The following is a 16,759-nucleotide window of genomic DNA, read 5'->3' as shown; positions in this document are numbered from 1 at the left end:
AAAATAACCGCAGGTACCTGGCTACACAGCTGCTGATGAATAGTTCAGGTCCTAATGGCTGTGGTGCTCTGTGAGCGGTTATTGAGTGCCTCGTGCCTGCTGTGTTAACAGCCATTGCGCTGCCAGTTTTTAAGGTACGCCTCTGTAAAGTGCTGTGGGAGCTGCTCAGGAGGGGAAAGACACCATATCGTACTGAATTGTAGGTGGCATCTCTGCAATGACAGCTGGTGGCAGTGCTATAGAGTGGTTAGAGCGCAGGTCCTGGGCGGAAGGAGGGAGAGGAAGTTGCAAATAGATTTCAGGGTGTGTTCTTCCCGTCTCACTAAATGGCGGAGCGGCCTGGGTGGGACTCTAAGGGGTGTGTGAAGTGGCGCGTTGGATGGATTTCATGCTGTGTCACGTTACTCTTAGATGGGCTGGTGAAAACAGCCGACTGGCTGGGCCCTTGAAATCTCTTGGGGAGCAAATCCTTGCTCCTTCTCCAGCCACGTACTAAGGACGTGGTGTTTAAGTGCACGCCCTGTCAGCTGCGTTGAGTGTTCCTTGGCTGTCTGTGTCTGTGGGCACGCTTGTGGGTTGCGGATGCTGCAGAAGGGGCTTTGTGTTGTCAGCGTATCTCTCCCATCTCGCTGTCCCTTGGCCCCCATTGTGTTCTCTCTCTCTGTGCACAGGGCAAATGCTGCACCACGAGGCAAGGCAGCGGGGAACCAGGCTCAGCACCTTTGCCTTTGTCCCTGCAAGTCTGAGGGAGTCTAATCTAAGAGATGCCTTTCGTTGTCAGTTCTTGGGGCAGGGATCAGCTCCTTGTCCCGCATCCCTACAGAGCCAGCCACACGGGGGCCCTGCTCTTAGGCTACACCTACACAGGCAGCAGTAGCAAACCTTTGAGCCTGGCTTGACTGGTTTGGGCTTGCAGGGCTTGTGCTGCTGTGCTAAAAATAGCAGTGTAGCTACCGCTCTGCCTGCAGCTCAGACAATGAAGCCCACCCTATTCCCTAGGCTCCGAAGCAGAGTTCCAGTCCAAGCCATGAGGTCTACATGGCTATTTTCAGCATGATGGCATGAATCCGAGTCTGTCGCCCTGGGTGTGGCCCGCGGACGTGGGCGGCGTTAGATGTACCCTTATGTGCTACCGCTGTGCGAATCATCCCTGGGAGAGGACCAAAGGCAGTGTACGTTACGCCAATTTAAGGTCCTTCTAGTCTGGCTCAGTCTCACCTCTGAACTTGGTCGAGGTTGGATTTTTCTGGGCCAGATCTTCAGGTGGTGGAAAGCAGCATGGCTTGATTGACTTGAATGGAGCTAAGCTGATTCGCATGGGCTGAGGATCTGGCTCAGCGGGTTTAAGTAGGCCTGGACTGGCACCTCCTATGCCAGGGGTGGGCAAAAGGGCCACCAAGCAGGTGGATCCGGCCCGCCGAGGCCCTGCTGGTCCCCCACCCCCAGGCCAATTAGGGCCTGGGGGCGGGGGAGTGTGTGAAGCCTTTCTGTTCTGCCCCCGCCCTGCGAGGAGCACACGGGGCTTCCAAATGCTACACGCTGCTCGCAGGGCGGGGCCAGAGCATGCCAAGCCTCTTCTAGACCAATCAGGGTCTGGGGATGGAGTAGCCCTGCCCCTTCCTATTTAGGCCCCACCCCTTTCAGGGTGGCCCGGGGCTACTTGCCCACCCCGTCCTATACCATCCCTTCATCCTACCATGTCCTGGCTCTCCATGGCAATCTACTCTAGCCCATGAAGCAAGTAGGGTTGTCAGATGGTTTAACCAAAAATATGAAACACTCCCCACCACAAAAAACAACAACAACACCGGGAAAAAAATTCTGTTGAGGAAAAAAAAAGGGTGAGACCAAAGTTGTTGAGGAAAAAAAAATTTTTTAAATTAAAAAAAAAAAAAAAACCATGGCCCCTTTAAGAAATGCTTTTGTGGCTTTTGGGCCCTACCAGGCTGCTGGCAGCCGTCCGCCATCCTGTTTTCCTGCTCCAGGCCAGACAGCTCCCCTGCGGAACCAGGGAAGCACCCGGGATTTTTGCCTCCTGGCCAGGAAAAACATCAGAAAGTACTGGACATTTTAGGTGTCCGGTATTTTGTGAATTTTTTTACCAGACAAGAGGTGAAAATACCAGACTGTCTGAGTCAATACCGGACACCTGGCAACCGTAGGAGCAAGTGTGCCCACCTCTCTTTCAGTCAGGTTGTTGCACAGTGATGTCTTGCAGCTTGTCATGTGGCCGCTTTAAGATGTGGGGATGATTTCTGGCCCAGGTCGCTACAGGCGTAAATGGGTGCCGTTCTGGTCATTAACATGAACATGGAGACCAGTGTTTCCTGCAAGGCTTGTGCAGCCACTCTGGAGCGATGCAAATGCCGCCCAGCTGAGTAGCAGAGCGCTCCCAGCGAGGGTTGTTTTTTTTTCTACCGGTGGTGCACATTGGCACATGCCTCTGTGCACATGGGAAAAAAAAAAGATTCTATCCATGGATGCAGAAAATCCCATGCCGGGATGGAAAAGTTTAGAGCAAACATGATGAAGACTGGTGCCCTCATGGCAATTTGCAAGCAAGAGGAGTCAGTGAGCGACCCCAGGAGGGGACAAAAAGTGCCCAACTGTTCTCCCAGCATGGTGTAAAACTAGGGAGCCGACAGCCTCCAGGAGCCCCCGGGCAAGGTATGGGGGGTGGCTCTGTGCACCTGGAAGAGGCAGGGCCTTGGGCGGAAGGGGCAGTGCTGGGGCACAACGTGCCTCTGGTTCTCGGAGCCACACGGAGTGCCCAGCATGGCGCTCCAGCAATGGTTTTAAAGGGTCTCGGGTTCCAGCTGCTGCCGCAGTAGCAGTGATGGCAGCTGGGAATCCCAGGCACCCTTGAACTGACAGGTCCTGGGGCAACTACCCCCTTTGCTCACCCATCGGCAGGTCTGGCCAGAACTGAACAGATTCCTTTGGACATTTCACCCCTCCCCTTTTGCCAAGGCCTGGGCCTGCTCTTTCTTCCCCTCCTCCATTACTGCCCAGCCTGTTGTCTTCTACCAATGCTCCCTGCCCCGCTTCTCCTTCTTTTCCATCTTTGCCCATGGGCACCAGGCCTCCCCTCCTCTTCCCGTGGCCACCGCTGCTATTGCTGCATGGACAAATTACAGTGCATGCTATAGCTGTTGTTCATGCAATGTGGATCAGGAACTGAGGAGGCTGAGCGCAGCCCGGGCTCTGCACCAGACGCAAGGGCCTGCAGATCACTTGGCAGGCCCCGGACAAGAGCTTCTGCAATACGTCCACTCCCAGAATGCAGGGAAGATCTTTTAAAACGGCAGCAGAAGTCCAGATTCTGTTTGCAGTAAATACATAACCCAGTTAAAATAAATTGATTAGCAACGGATATCCTCTTAACACTCTTTAAACTCGAACAGCTGTTCGTAATAAATAATGCACGCCGTAGATATTAATTAGAAGACTTGGCGTGCCGTGGGAGGGCAGGCTGCTCAGAAATTCTACCGAGGGCCTGCTCTGCCAAGAAATTAGAGGGGCAGGCGACATGAAGACGGGCATGGAAATGCACCGCCCCCATACACCCTCAGTCACACACACACCCATGCAGACAGTCTCATGTAGGCACAGAGCTGCATCCAGACTCATATGCTGCATGTATGATCACACGTACCTGCATAGGCATGAAATGTACAATGATGACATGTATGACTATGCCTACAAGTAAAATGTGCCCAAGCATATATGCAAAATACACACATGACACATATACATGATTGTATGTGTACACACATGCTCAGTTACAGACACTATAGTCATGCACACGTACCTGTACAGGCACAGCATCATATCAATGCAAATGCGTACCCGTGTAGTTGCATACACACAGTTATATATGCAGTTGCATATACAACATAATACAGACAAAACTCATGTACTGTAAAAACGTACTGTCCCATACACAATTATATTCTCACTAGAGGATTTACCCGGTGTTGTTCCACTCCTTAACTGAAATACTTTTAGTTTTTCTTTTTTTATATAATTGCTCTGAGGTGCGGCTTGGGATTTGGGGGTCAGTAAACAAGCTGCCCTGGGGAGAGAGGACAACCCCAGCCCTCTGTCACTCCAAGAGCTTGGGGCAAAACAGGAAGTAGCTGTCCCTGACTGCTGTAGCTGCAGCAGGCACAACTGGGGGAAGAGGGGGTGCATGTCCCCCAGGTGGAGGACACACAGACATACCCAGAGACACACAAACAGACAAACTCTCTGATATAAATAATAGACAGCTGTCACTTTCTCCACCCGTGCCCCCTGCTGCTCTATTGGGGTTATAGAAAACCCAGTCTCTATCTCTAGCCCCAGCCTGCCTCCCCCCCCATGGTCATTATACATCATAACTGTCCTTGCTAACAGACTCCTCCCTTTCCACTTTATGGGAAACAATCCCATTCCAGGCACATCCTATTGACCTGGCATAACCAAACCCTGACCCTGCTTTAAGTTATGATAAGAGGAAGCTGCATAGCAAATGTGGTAGTCCCAGCTCTTTCTGTTTAGGAGGAGTTCTTAAACAAACAGACGAACAGAGGAATGGAAGAACGGACAGACAGACATGCAAACTCTCTCAAATATATAGTATATTATTGCCTATGTGCTATAGCTGTGTATAATCAAAAACACTCATGCGCACAGTCAAATACATAGTTAGCTGTGCAGTCATATGCGCACAGGCATAATAGCATGCGTCTGAGCAATCACAGTAGGCGATATGCATGCAAACAGAAAGCCATAGCTGGATAAACACACGGAACATTGCACACACATCCATGATTCCATTTAAGTGATATCCACACCAGCGTAATACCTGACACACAGACACACTCATAGCAGCAGTCAGTTGCTATAAAGGCCCTGGACCTTTACAAACGCAACCCAACCAACAAAGGGAAACTTCCCAGGAACACATTCTGCACTTGATTGATAGAAGCATGTGAAATGCCCATAGCTTGTCAGCCAGATTTTCACTGCTGCCTCATGCAACAGAATCTCCCTGGGTTCTGGGACCATGTACACACAAAATGATTATAAATCAGAAACATCAAATGCTCTTAAATCAGCCTTTTATCACTGTCCAGCCCTGTTGTCCTGGTACCTGTGCTCGCAGATGCGTCTCCCTGAAACTGCAGGGGCAGAGGCTGAGGGCTGATATCTTAGCACCTCATTGCACGTTTGCTGGATGTCCCAGTGCAAGGCTGCCTCCCCCCTTCCTCTCCCTCCCAATCAGCCTGGACACTGTTTATTATTTTGCAAACCTAGCTCTGAACCAGCTGAGAGCTAGGCCCAAACTCCCTGCTTTGTGCTTTTAAATACGTGGGGCCTATGTTGTCCTATTTTGACCAACACTTTCCTCTGGTCCTTGTGAACACCCTCTCCCATGAAAAGGGACAGCCCAGGTCACAAGCATTTACAAGAGCAAAGCAGGCACTTATCAGAGGGGTAGCCATGATAGTCTGCGTAAACAACAAGAAATCCTGTGGCCAAGTAGCCGTTCTGCAACAACAAAACCTTCAAAAACAGACTTCCAAGAGAAACGTGCAGAGCTACAATTCATTTGCAAATTTGTCGCTATCAATTTAGGATTAAACAAAGACTGCGAATGGCTAGCCAACTACAAAAGCAGTTTCTCCTCTCTTGGTGTTCACACCTCCAGATCAGCTGCTAGAAGTGGGCCACATCCTACCTGACTGAACTGACCTCGTTATCGCCAACCTTCCTCTTGACTGGTACTCCTTTCTTTTCACGTGCCTGTATATTTATACCTGTCTCTGAATTTCCACTACATGCATCTGACGAAGTAGGTCTTTGCCCATGAAAGCTTATGCTCCAATAAATCTGTTAGGGTATGCCTACACTTGCAGCCTATTTTGGAATAGGACTGCAAATGTAGGCATTCGGAATTGCAAACCTCGTTGCAGGAGGAATAATAGGTAGTTCGAAATAGGGTTTTCTGCCCTCTCTGGGGCCAATGGGATCTTACGGGCGTGTGTTCTCCCCAAACCTGTATGTCCTCAGCAGACCAGATTCTTTGCTCCACTAGTCCTGATGCCCATAGGAACAGGAATTATCATACTGGTTCAGACCAGAAAGGAAGGAGTGAAGAGTAAGACGTGCTTCCCTTGGCAGGCAAGGACTAGAGAGTTGATGGCATGGGGCACTGAGGAGAGCAGCAGCATGTGCAAATCCTCAGCTTCCTTCGAGTCCCTCTCCTGATGGAGAGCCCAGTTTCTCAGCCCTGGGTAAACCCACTGAGACTATCGGGCTTAGCCATATACCAAATGGAGCATCTTTCAATTACTGTAGCTGCTACCGTCTCAGGCAATCTCCATCTTTCTGAGGGATAAAGATTCGTTTCTCTCTCCTCCCCCCACCTCTGTGGGTTTATTAAGGATTTTCCAGACCAGCCAAGTTATAAATAAAGGCCAAGGCTGTCATTTCTGAAAAGACAGCTGTCAGTCATCACTCCAGGGGCTTCCTCCATTCGGCCTGGTTTTCCTTCGGCGGGCAGAGAACTTGACCTTTTCATAGTCTCCTGTAATGGAAATACTCTCTAGGCCCACTTTGCTGGCATAGGTCACAAGTGCCATAAGTTTGGAGGTGCTCTGAGAAGAGGCTGTAGGGCAGGAAGCCGCTGCAAAGGTTGGTAAAGTTGTCAGCCTCTTATAAAGTAGTAGTATGTGTTCTCTATAGTGCTGCCATCTCTTAGCACCCCACTTATGGATCAGACCTCCCCCCCTCACCAGTGCTAGGCGCTGTGCAGACACAGCCAAAACAGTGGTCTCTACTGTGAGTGACAGCTGCCAAACAGCCTGCCGAGTAAAGCTGAGCCCCCTACTGCCCCGTAGATGTTCCAAACTACAACGCACAATAATAAAACTATAGAACCCGGAGGTCCCATGCCAAGACTCAGGCATACAAATAATGATACCTAATAGCTTTAGTCACTGCAGGGAAGCGCAAAAAGGCCTGTGAAATGTGTGTCAGGTAGCCTGATTTTATAGGGACTATCCCAATATTTGGGGCTTTATGTTATATAGAAGCCTATTACCTCCCTCCCGCAGTCCAATTTTTGACACTGGCTGTCTGGTCACCCTAGCGCTATGTCCCTTACTGGTGCCTAAAGTCCGGTCTGGAGTTCAGGACATTTGGGTCACCTGCTCCTGTTGAGTGTGAAGGACATGCCGGCCAGGCCCTACAGTAAACGTGAGGCTGTGGTGGAATTCAGAGCAAAATGACAAGAGTCTGCGTTTTTATAGCACGGCCTTGCCAACCCCCAAGCTTCCTCCCCCCTCAGGCTCACAGCCCTTCCCAAGTGTTAGCCTGCAAGGACTGTTGAGTATCATTATCTCCCTTTTACACATGAGGAAACTGATAGGGCCGGGAGGCGGGGGCGCAAGACAAGACCAAGGTCACACAGTAAACAAGTGTCAGAACCAGGCATGGAAGCCAGGAGGCCTGGCCCCTGCTTGTTCTCCTCGAACGACTAGACAATAGCGATTGTTGGTGCACAGTCGGGTTAGTCCTGGGGGAATTCTGCAATTATACCCTGGCTCCAAATGCAGCAATTGCAGCGTTCCCCCAGGGCTGGCCATGGCACGTCTCTGGCAGAGCCAGGGGAAGGATCTATTGCTGAGGGAGCCAGACACAGAGAATGAAATGGCACCAAAAGTCTTAGCTCCCGTGCAGCCAAGGTAGGGCCCTGCCAGCTGGATCTCAGAATCCAAATCCTCAGTGAAACAAAGAAACTCCCCGCACAGCCAGTTCCCTGAGCCAAGCGAACAAAGGGCTGCTCTAGTCGTGCTGGGGGAAGGCGCTGACTAGACAGCCCTGGAAAGTGGAGGTTTCTCGTTAGCCCTAGAACAGCTGCAGCGGGGGCATGAGCCAGGCGAGGTTCACCCCTGCGGCGCCGCTCTGGAAAGCCCTCTACTGTGCGGTGCTGGGATGTAGCACGCAGGTGCAACCACTTCCACCCTCCCTCCTCGGCCTCTGCTCTCTCTCGCTGCCAGGGGAAGACTTCCCCCCAAAAATGCCTTTCGGGGGCCGGTCCTTTGACTCTGAGCCTAGGAGCCCTTCAGAGGTCATTTTGCAACTGGTTTATGCCCTTCCCGCCGGTGCCTTGCGCTGCCATCTCAGCAAAGGGCTGATCCTCACAGGCCTGCCCTATCCCGGGTGCTCTGCAAGCCGCCCGTTCATGCAGCAGGCTGGCTTTTGAGATACAGTCTCCTGTCTACTAGGAACAGGGCTGAGACTGGCCCCCAGGCAGGAAGGAGGCGGAGGAGTGGCGCGAGGAGCCAGGGCTGGAGAGCCACGACGGCGCCAGATTGCCATAGGGGCAAGGCTGCTCTAAGGCACACTGTGATGAAAGGTTAGCGTGCTGAACGTGCAGACTTCATGCCTGGCCAGCGAGGCTCTAGCAGAGCCCACGCACCATCCTTACACACTTCCTAGGGTGGAAAGTGAAAGGAGAAACTGAGGAGCCCTGGAAAATGGGGAGCAATGGGAGGGGGAGAAAGAGAGAGGAAGAAGATGGAGAGCTTGAACTTTGATTGGATGCTCTTTGGGGCAGGGACTGTTTATTTGCTCTGTGTGTACAGCCTGGGCGCCAGCATGTCCTGGGCCGTGACCAAGACTCTCAGGCACCATTGCACCCATTTGTAGCAGTCAGGGTTCACTGATAGAGCCTCCTGACAGGTCTTCTGTCCGTCTAGGATGGGAACCATTCGGCGGCGTGTGTCCCAGCTTTAGCTCCCCTGTTTACTGTGTTGACCATGCACAATTAGTCACCACGGCAGACTCTGAGAGAGGCCCCAAAGACCACAAGATCAGGCAAGGATCAGAGGTGCCCGGCCAGGTTTATTGTTAATCAAAGCACAATAACAGTTGTCAGTCGAGTGAACCGAACCACTGCACGTATGTGCCACCCGGCAATGGACTGACTCAGTGATACAGGATCATCTGGGAATCCATCACTGTCCCCGGGCCAGACAAAGCCTGCTCTTTGGGGTACACTTTTATACACAGGCACAGACATGTGACACATCACTCCTGATGTATCACGTTGTCCCCCTCTGACGTTACCCATTTCCTTCTACACGGGGGTGCCATCACTATCTGTCATCATTTCAGTTTAGACCCGGTCCTGAATCTGAGCCAATATGTCCCTCCATTTGTGGGGGGGAGGTTGGTACCAAGATGTCTCTTAACAGGGTGTTTTGTTAGGAATGTGCTTACAGCCTGTGCCTTGTACCTCTTAGGCTAGAGTGTTTCTGTAATATCAGCCCTGTTCGTGCCAGGCTCTGTGAGCCGGGCCTGCCTCTCGCTCACAGCTTCATTCTGCTTTATGTTAGCAAAGTCTTGACCATTGCTGCCTAGGCCTCAGACTTTATACCTGGCCTATGATACATGGGCCTATGTTTCAGGCCCTCCTCTTACTCAGTGGTTCCCAAACTTTTCGGCATCACCCCCCCCCCCTTTTTGATTTTTGAGAACCCTCACGCCCCCCCCAACAAAATAGCAGCAAAACTTGGGGTGTGATTGACAGGGTGTGTGTGTGTCTGGGTCACCTCGCGCCTCCCCCTGGAATTTCTTCATGCTCCCTCGGGGGGACACGCCCCCCCAGTTTGGGAACCCATGGACTACACCAGTGCATGGGGAGGCCCTGCCTTCATTTGCTTCGGGGCTTGCTTGGCAGCCGTCATTCATTTCTCTGCTTGTTCACTACCCGCCACCCTTCCCCGTCGTTCGCAGATTAGTTATCGGCACTGGATGCAGTGGGCAGCTCCCAGGGGATTCAAACCAGCCTCGTTACAATGACAACATCCCCCTCTGCTCGGACCGTCGGGAGGCGCCATGGATACAATAGTACAGGCAACCTGGGACTGTCACGCCTCGCCCTCGGCCTGGGGGGAGCTGTGATGACAGCTGGCAGAGCCGTGCCATTTCCCTGTGACGCAGAAGATAGTTGCTGCCCCGCTTTTAAAAAATTCCCTTGGGAAGTTGGCATGGAAAGAATCTGTGGTTTGCCACCATCCTAACACCTGGCAGCGCTGGCCCCCGGGCAATAAGACTCCACCTGACAAAGAAAACAAGGCGCGCACAGACTCTGGATTTATTTTTGCAAACCTTTGACAAGTTGGTGAGTACCCCAGAGGCAGGAGCTTCCCTGAGTTAACAGCAGGGCACTGGAGGGACTTCCCAAGTGTTAGCCTGCAAGGAATGTTGAGTATCATTGTCTTCCTTTTACACATGAGGAAACTGATATGTCGGGGAGGCGGGGACGCAAGACAAGACCAAGGTCACATAGTAAACAAGTGTCAGAGCCAGATATGGAAGTCAGTAGGCCTGGCCCCAGCTTGTTCTCCTCGAACGGCTAGACAATAGTGGTGGTTGTTGTGCAATCGGAGCTATGGACCGGTCCTAGCCCATTCAGAATTGCTGTACAGACATTGATTAGAGGTGGCAGCTGGGGCTTAGGCTCGGGTTCTGAAAGGTGGGCACAGAGGGGGAGATTGACACTGCTTTAAAGAGCTTCCAGTCAAACTAGACAAGCCTGGGAGGAGAAGTGACAGGGCCAAGGTCACATGGAGCTCAGTGGCGGAATTGGGGAGAGACGCCAGCCTTGGGGCTGCTCTATTTACACAGCCGCAGTAACACCCCCAGGAGCAGATTACTGCAGTGCAGCAGCATTCTTGCCACGTGCCCTGTCACCTTCATCGCTGCCTACTGCCGAGGGAAAACGGGAAGAGGTGGCACAAATGAGATGTTGCCCACCAACGCTGGGTCGTGGCCCAGTGACTGCAGCTGGGCTGTGAGTGGCACATGGGGAGTGGCCTTTCCCCATAGACCCACTGCTGTGTAAGCCACTGCAGTAGCTGGGTGTAGTCTATGAGAGCAGCATAGGGCTGTGATTGCTGGTACCACTGTGGTCCCTGCAGGCTGATGGTCCCTAAGCTACAGCCAAGATTGTGACTGTCCACTCCCTAGCCATCACTGCGTGTAGGTTACAGCTCTCTCAGTCCTCATCCATGTGGCACTGGGGGACGGTGAAGGGCAGAGAGATGTCGTAAAGAGAGCAGCTGGGCAGATGGCGATAGATAGAGAGTTGTAAAGAGATTGTTCCTAAAACCCTAGGGGAGAAAGTGAGCATTTATCACCTCAATCGGCCAGGGAGAGGCAATCAAACAAAACTAAAAAGAGATTCTAATTTATGGCGCACAGTAAAAACACCCTGGGAACTGGTTATGAAGAAGAATTCATTCTCTCCCTGACTCGGTGTATCTTTAAAGATGATAAACTACATGATGGCTCTTCCTGCTACCCACGAAAGCAGAGAAATTCACTCCCTCTTGGAATTCTCTCCATGTTCATCAGCCGCCTTTCCTGCCCCTGCAAAAGCCGCTGAAACACAGAACTTTGAGCTTTCACTGAAGAGACCAAGGGAACCCAGGCCTGCCAGATGTGGAATGGAGTTGCTGTGTTGCCCAGGAGTCGTCTGGGTGCAGTACGATAGGGCCCAACGGCAAGCGCGTATATTCTGATGAACAAATTAAATCAGTGCCACTCTGCAGGTGTTTTGCACCTGCTAACAAGCAACCAGACGCTCCAGTCAGGCTTAGCGCAAGATGCTTCTAGGCAGTGGCTGGCCGGAATCTTCACTGTGACTAGAGATTTTGGTTCCTCATTTCAGATTCTTTAAAAGGCCCTGGCTTTTCAGAGGGCAGCTGGCTGAAAATCAGGCCTCTTCTGAGATGCCTCAGGTCAGGCACCTCACATCACTTCTGAAGATTAAAGCTGACTTGGGCTTTGCTCTCACCGGAAGGTGAGATCCAATCTGGACGCCTACCTCCATGCTAGATAATTAGCTGTGCCGTGTTCTCATAGTGTCTGTGCACCTCCCCATCTTTAACTCATTTGCCTTCGTAACCTCACTGTGGGTGTGTCTAGACTACATGCCTCCTTCGACGGAGGCATGTAGATTAGCCAGATCGGAAGAGGGAAATGAAGCCGCGATTAAAATAATCGCGGCTTCATTTAAATTTAAATGGCTGCCCCGATCTGCCGATCAGCTGTTTGTCGGCAGATCGGGGCAGTCTGGACGCGATGCGCCGACAAAGAAGCCTTTCTTCATCGGCACAGGTAAACCTGGTTTCACGAGGCTTACCTGTGCCGATGAAGAAAGGCTTCTTTGTCGGCGCATCGCGTCCAGACTGCCCCGATCTGCCGACAAACAGCTGATCGGCAGATCGGGGCAGCCATTTAAATTTAAATGAAGCCGCGATTATTTTAATCGCGGCTTCATTTCCCTCTTCCGATCTGGCTAATCTACATGCCTCCGTCGAAGGAGGCATGTAGTCTAGACACACCCTGTGAGGGTGGGAAGTGGTGTTCCCCCCCTCCTCCTTAGGCTACAAAGAGACTTGTCCAACCTCTCCCAGGAAGTCTGTGACAAAGCAAGGAGTTGAACCCTGCAGTCTGATGAGTTTAAAGAAGGGTTGTAATAGAGAGGAAGCTGTGTTAGTCTGATCTTGGTAAAACAAAAGGAAAAACTATGTAGCACTTTAAAGACTAACAAGATAGTTTATTCGGTGATGAGCTTTTGTGGGGCAGACCCACTTCTTCCGATCATATTCGGAAAGTGAATTGGCATGACCATATATAACAAAGGAATACAATGAAGAACGTAGGGATACAAGACTTTAGCCGTGTAACCATTATGGATAAACTCTTCTGCCAGCGTGCACCGGCTCCCAGCAGCCGGGAGCTGGTGCACGCTGGGAGCTGGCTTATAAGAGACAGTATCAGAGCTTGCAGTGCAAGATGGCAGCTGGCAGCCAGGAGCTGTTGCATATAAGCCGGCTTTTGACGGAAGCTCGGTCGGGATGTGTAGCAATTAAAGGGGCAGCGACCACATTTCCCTCAGCTTTTTTTTCTCAACAAAGAAACCCTGCGTGTTCCACATAAAAAAAAAAAATTGTTTGGTGTTCCGCGGTCTTAAGAAGTTTAAGAAACAGTGCTGTAGCGGTCAGTAGTTGATACTGGGAAGAGGGGTGGGGCATTCAGGTTGTTCTGTGGGTGGCGCCAAGCCCTTCCGCTGAGGAGAACACAGAGATTTGTTAGGATCCCCATGGGTCCAAGCAGGGCTGGCCCACAACATTTTGGCACCTGAGGTGGGGAGCTCAAATGACACCCCCATGTCCCCTCGCTTGGGCCAAAACATTGAAAGGTCTCAATTCTCTGGGTCCTAGTGGCACCTCCCTCCCCCCCGCAGTGTGGCACTGGAGGCGGCGGCCTCAGTTCGCCTCATGGTAAGGCCAGCCCTGTGTCCAAGGCCTTGTCGCTCTAGTTGGGCCGTGTTGCAGCTCGTCTCTTTCAAGTGAGCGTACGTTACGGGGGGGAGATCGTTATGAGTTCCCAGCTAGCTGTGGCGTTCCCTGGGGGGATGGCATTTCTGACCATCTTAGCTTGTTGTGGCTGCTGCTAAAAGGATTTTTTTTGCCTGCAGTTGTCATTGCTCACCCTTTCCCTTTAACTCTGGTTTGGATAGTTAAAAATGTTGAATGCAGCACTGACACACATGCACTCCCATGTGTTGTCTCATACATGCAGCTGGGCACACTTTCACACACATGCCTTGCGCACGCACACTCCTATGCAGTCATGCTTGCAGCCAGGTGCATGTTCACATGCATGGCTTGCACACACATACACCTGTGCATGTGTGCAGTCATGTGTGCAGCCAGGCACATGTTCATGTGCACGCTTTGCGCACGCGCGCGCGCACACACACACACACACACACACACACCTGTGCAGCCATGCATGCAGCCAGGCGCATGCTCACATACATGCCTTGCATCCACCCCACACATTCAGATCCATATGGTGAGGCACCTTGCACAAGTTTGTTGCTCACCCTACGTGGCCTCAGTCTCACGTAGCCAGAGAGACTGGTGTATTGCATACCACACACACATCTGTGCATGCACTCACATTTGTAGGCACACGCATGCTGAGCTGCAGACTCTCACATTCAGTCCCGTACAATCGAGGACCTGAAGCAAACATTGACAGGAATGAAGGAACTCTAGGCCAGGATTCCCTTCTGTCCATGTGCAACCGCCCTCCGCTCTGGAGATGTAAAATAGCCCTGCAAGATACCTGGCAAAGGAGAATTGGGCCCCAATCTGTTTTTTTTAACTATTATTTCTAATCTGAAATGGCACATTATTAACACATCTCATCAAGGGTATCTCTTCCGGCACAGGAGTGTTTACCTGAGTGCTTTGGGGGCCGAAAGCCGAGTCCTCGAAGCACTAAGATGATCGTGTTGTCGGATTTGTGTTTAGCCTGCAGTTACTGAGCAAGGAATGTTGTTTTGCTTTCTCAGTGGAAGGAGAGAAGGCTTCTGGTGGGGATTTTTGGGGTGGAACAACCGAGGCTAAGCCAGCCAGCGTGGGACCTGCCACATTGTAAGAGCAACCTGAGAAGGTCTGTGCAGCAGACCCAAGTGACTTGGAGCACGGAGGAGGCCGCGATGTAATGTAAGTACATAGGCGCTGGAACCGCCCCCTGATGCGTCCTTCCAGCGAGAAGCCTGCTATGCTGAGAGAGTCTGTCACCCTAAGGATATGAAATGTGACGCTCTTGATTAGGCAGGAGATGCTGAAATGTGTCCAATTAATGAGACATTAACAAATGGTGCAGCAGAAATAGAAGCTGCAGACACTGAAGATATTAACTTCATCTTTCCTTCAAGCACTTTCATCGCTGTGGCCTAAATTATCAGCCAGGCAGGGTCTGGTTCCTCTTTGTGCTGGCATCTGTAACCCAAGTGCTGAGGACAGGCCCTCGGCAGGTGCTGATCACTGTATTTACATCTCTGCCTGGTTGGTTTGCATATAACAAGGGGGTGGGAAGGTGCAAGGCCTTGGTCCTGCACTTGCAGTTCAAAGTGGGATGCATAGTCAGAGGTGAGGGTTTCATACCTGCAAAACACGGCCTCCCCAAACTCATCCCTCTGTGTGTGTTAGATTGATTGTTTGCAGTGCTCCGTATGGGAGTTGCTAAAAGCTGCCCCTGGAAAGCGTAAGTGATGCACAGACCATCTTGCTTTGCACAAGCCATCCCTTGTTTTAAAGCAGCCTAGTTCAGGGCTCAGCAAGGTGTGGCCTGGCGGCCGAATCCGGCCCACCTTACATTTTGATCCAGCTCATGGACTGCATCTGGCTGCTTGCTCTTTATCCTGCTTCCTGGGCCATTGAATTTCCAGGTGGTGGCCGAGGCAGCAGGCTCCTATTTCAATGGTTCCCGGCTCACGGTTGTGGCACTACTCCAGCAGAGGCCGAAGGCGTGAGCCCTTTACATAGCCGCAGCAACCCCGGGTGGCTGCCAGGCATCGTGTAGCGGTGAGGCCAAGCTGGGAGCCCGTTGCCGTGTTTTTAATTCAAAGCCTCCAGCCCCAGATAACTCTGGGGGACAAGACTAGTCCCCAGCCCCGCCCATTCTGCCCTAAGTCCCACCCCTTCCAGAGCTGGCCCGTGACCGTGTACTAAAATTATTGCCCATCCCTGGGTCTAGATATTATTTTTCCACTGCCTCCCTCCCAAAAAGTCTCCTGTCCAGTGGTTTTCAATATAACCCTGAAGGCACATCCTTTATTCCTCTCCTGTCTGTTTCAGAAGTTGGTGGATGGGTGTGTCTGATGCCTCCTGTAGCTGGAGATACCAGGCCACAGAGTGAGACATAAAATCTTGGCTCTGGATATTGGATGTTAAAGATCCCCTTGCCCTTTTGCCAAGGGAGGTGTTCTCTGGCATCCCAGCCAAATTCTAACGCATCCTTTGAGCTTCCGCTCTCTGCACGGTCTCAGCAGGATACTGTCACCTTAGCTTGCTGTTCCAAACGGTTCTGTAATGTTGCTGTGCACCGTTAAAGAGCTGCCCTGTTCCACCCAAGAGGTGGCTGAGATACAGTGGGACCGGAGCGGATTCCACTCTATGCCTCTCCTAAGCGGCTTGGTTCATTGCTTGTAAATGTTGAGCAAATGAGATAAAAATGCTTCAAAGTAGGAGTCTAGTTCACATGAAACCAGCCTTCATCTGCCAATTCTGTCAGAATCAGGACAACCCTAGAATCTTCCCATATTGCTAACAAAAGAGCTGGCAGTTGTCAGACCAGATACAAAAGCCCCATACCGAGTAACCCGACCCTTTGGAAACCTGTTAAACACAGGAAAACCTTGTGTATTCCTGAAACAAGCCATTAAACAGATCCAGCTAACAGGTGTTCCTTTAAAAGGGCCTCCTAAGCTTTCAGAAACAAGGAGCGCGGGAGTGCTTGACTCTAATCATACACCGAAAGCATATTCATTTTCACAGCAGGATGGCAGGCTGGCTTGTCCAAAAAACCAGCATACGGCAGGAAGTCTGTTTTTGCAGGCACTGTTAGAAGCAGGACCAAATGAAAAGCCAAATCTCAGCCTTTCTCTCCCTGCAATTCCTTAATCTAGTTTGGAATATAATATTACTTCCGACTCCCATCTGCTTTTGTTTAGCGCAGCGCTTTTTATTCCCCCTCCCTCCCTCTCACCAATTAAATTAGTCACTAAAATCCAGTGCATTAGCTAGCGGCAGGTCCACCTTCTGCTTGGTGATTTCCCCAGGTGCTGCTCCAGAGGTGCGTTATTGTTTAAATCGGCGCATTGCGACGTGGCGTGTTC

Source organism: Pelodiscus sinensis, chromosome 27 (assembly GCF_049634645.1).
Source record: "Pelodiscus sinensis isolate JC-2024 chromosome 27, ASM4963464v1, whole genome shotgun sequence".
Taxonomy (NCBI): Eukaryota; Metazoa; Chordata; order Testudines; family Trionychidae; genus Pelodiscus; species Pelodiscus sinensis.
Note: the sequence above shows the minus strand (reverse complement) of the source record.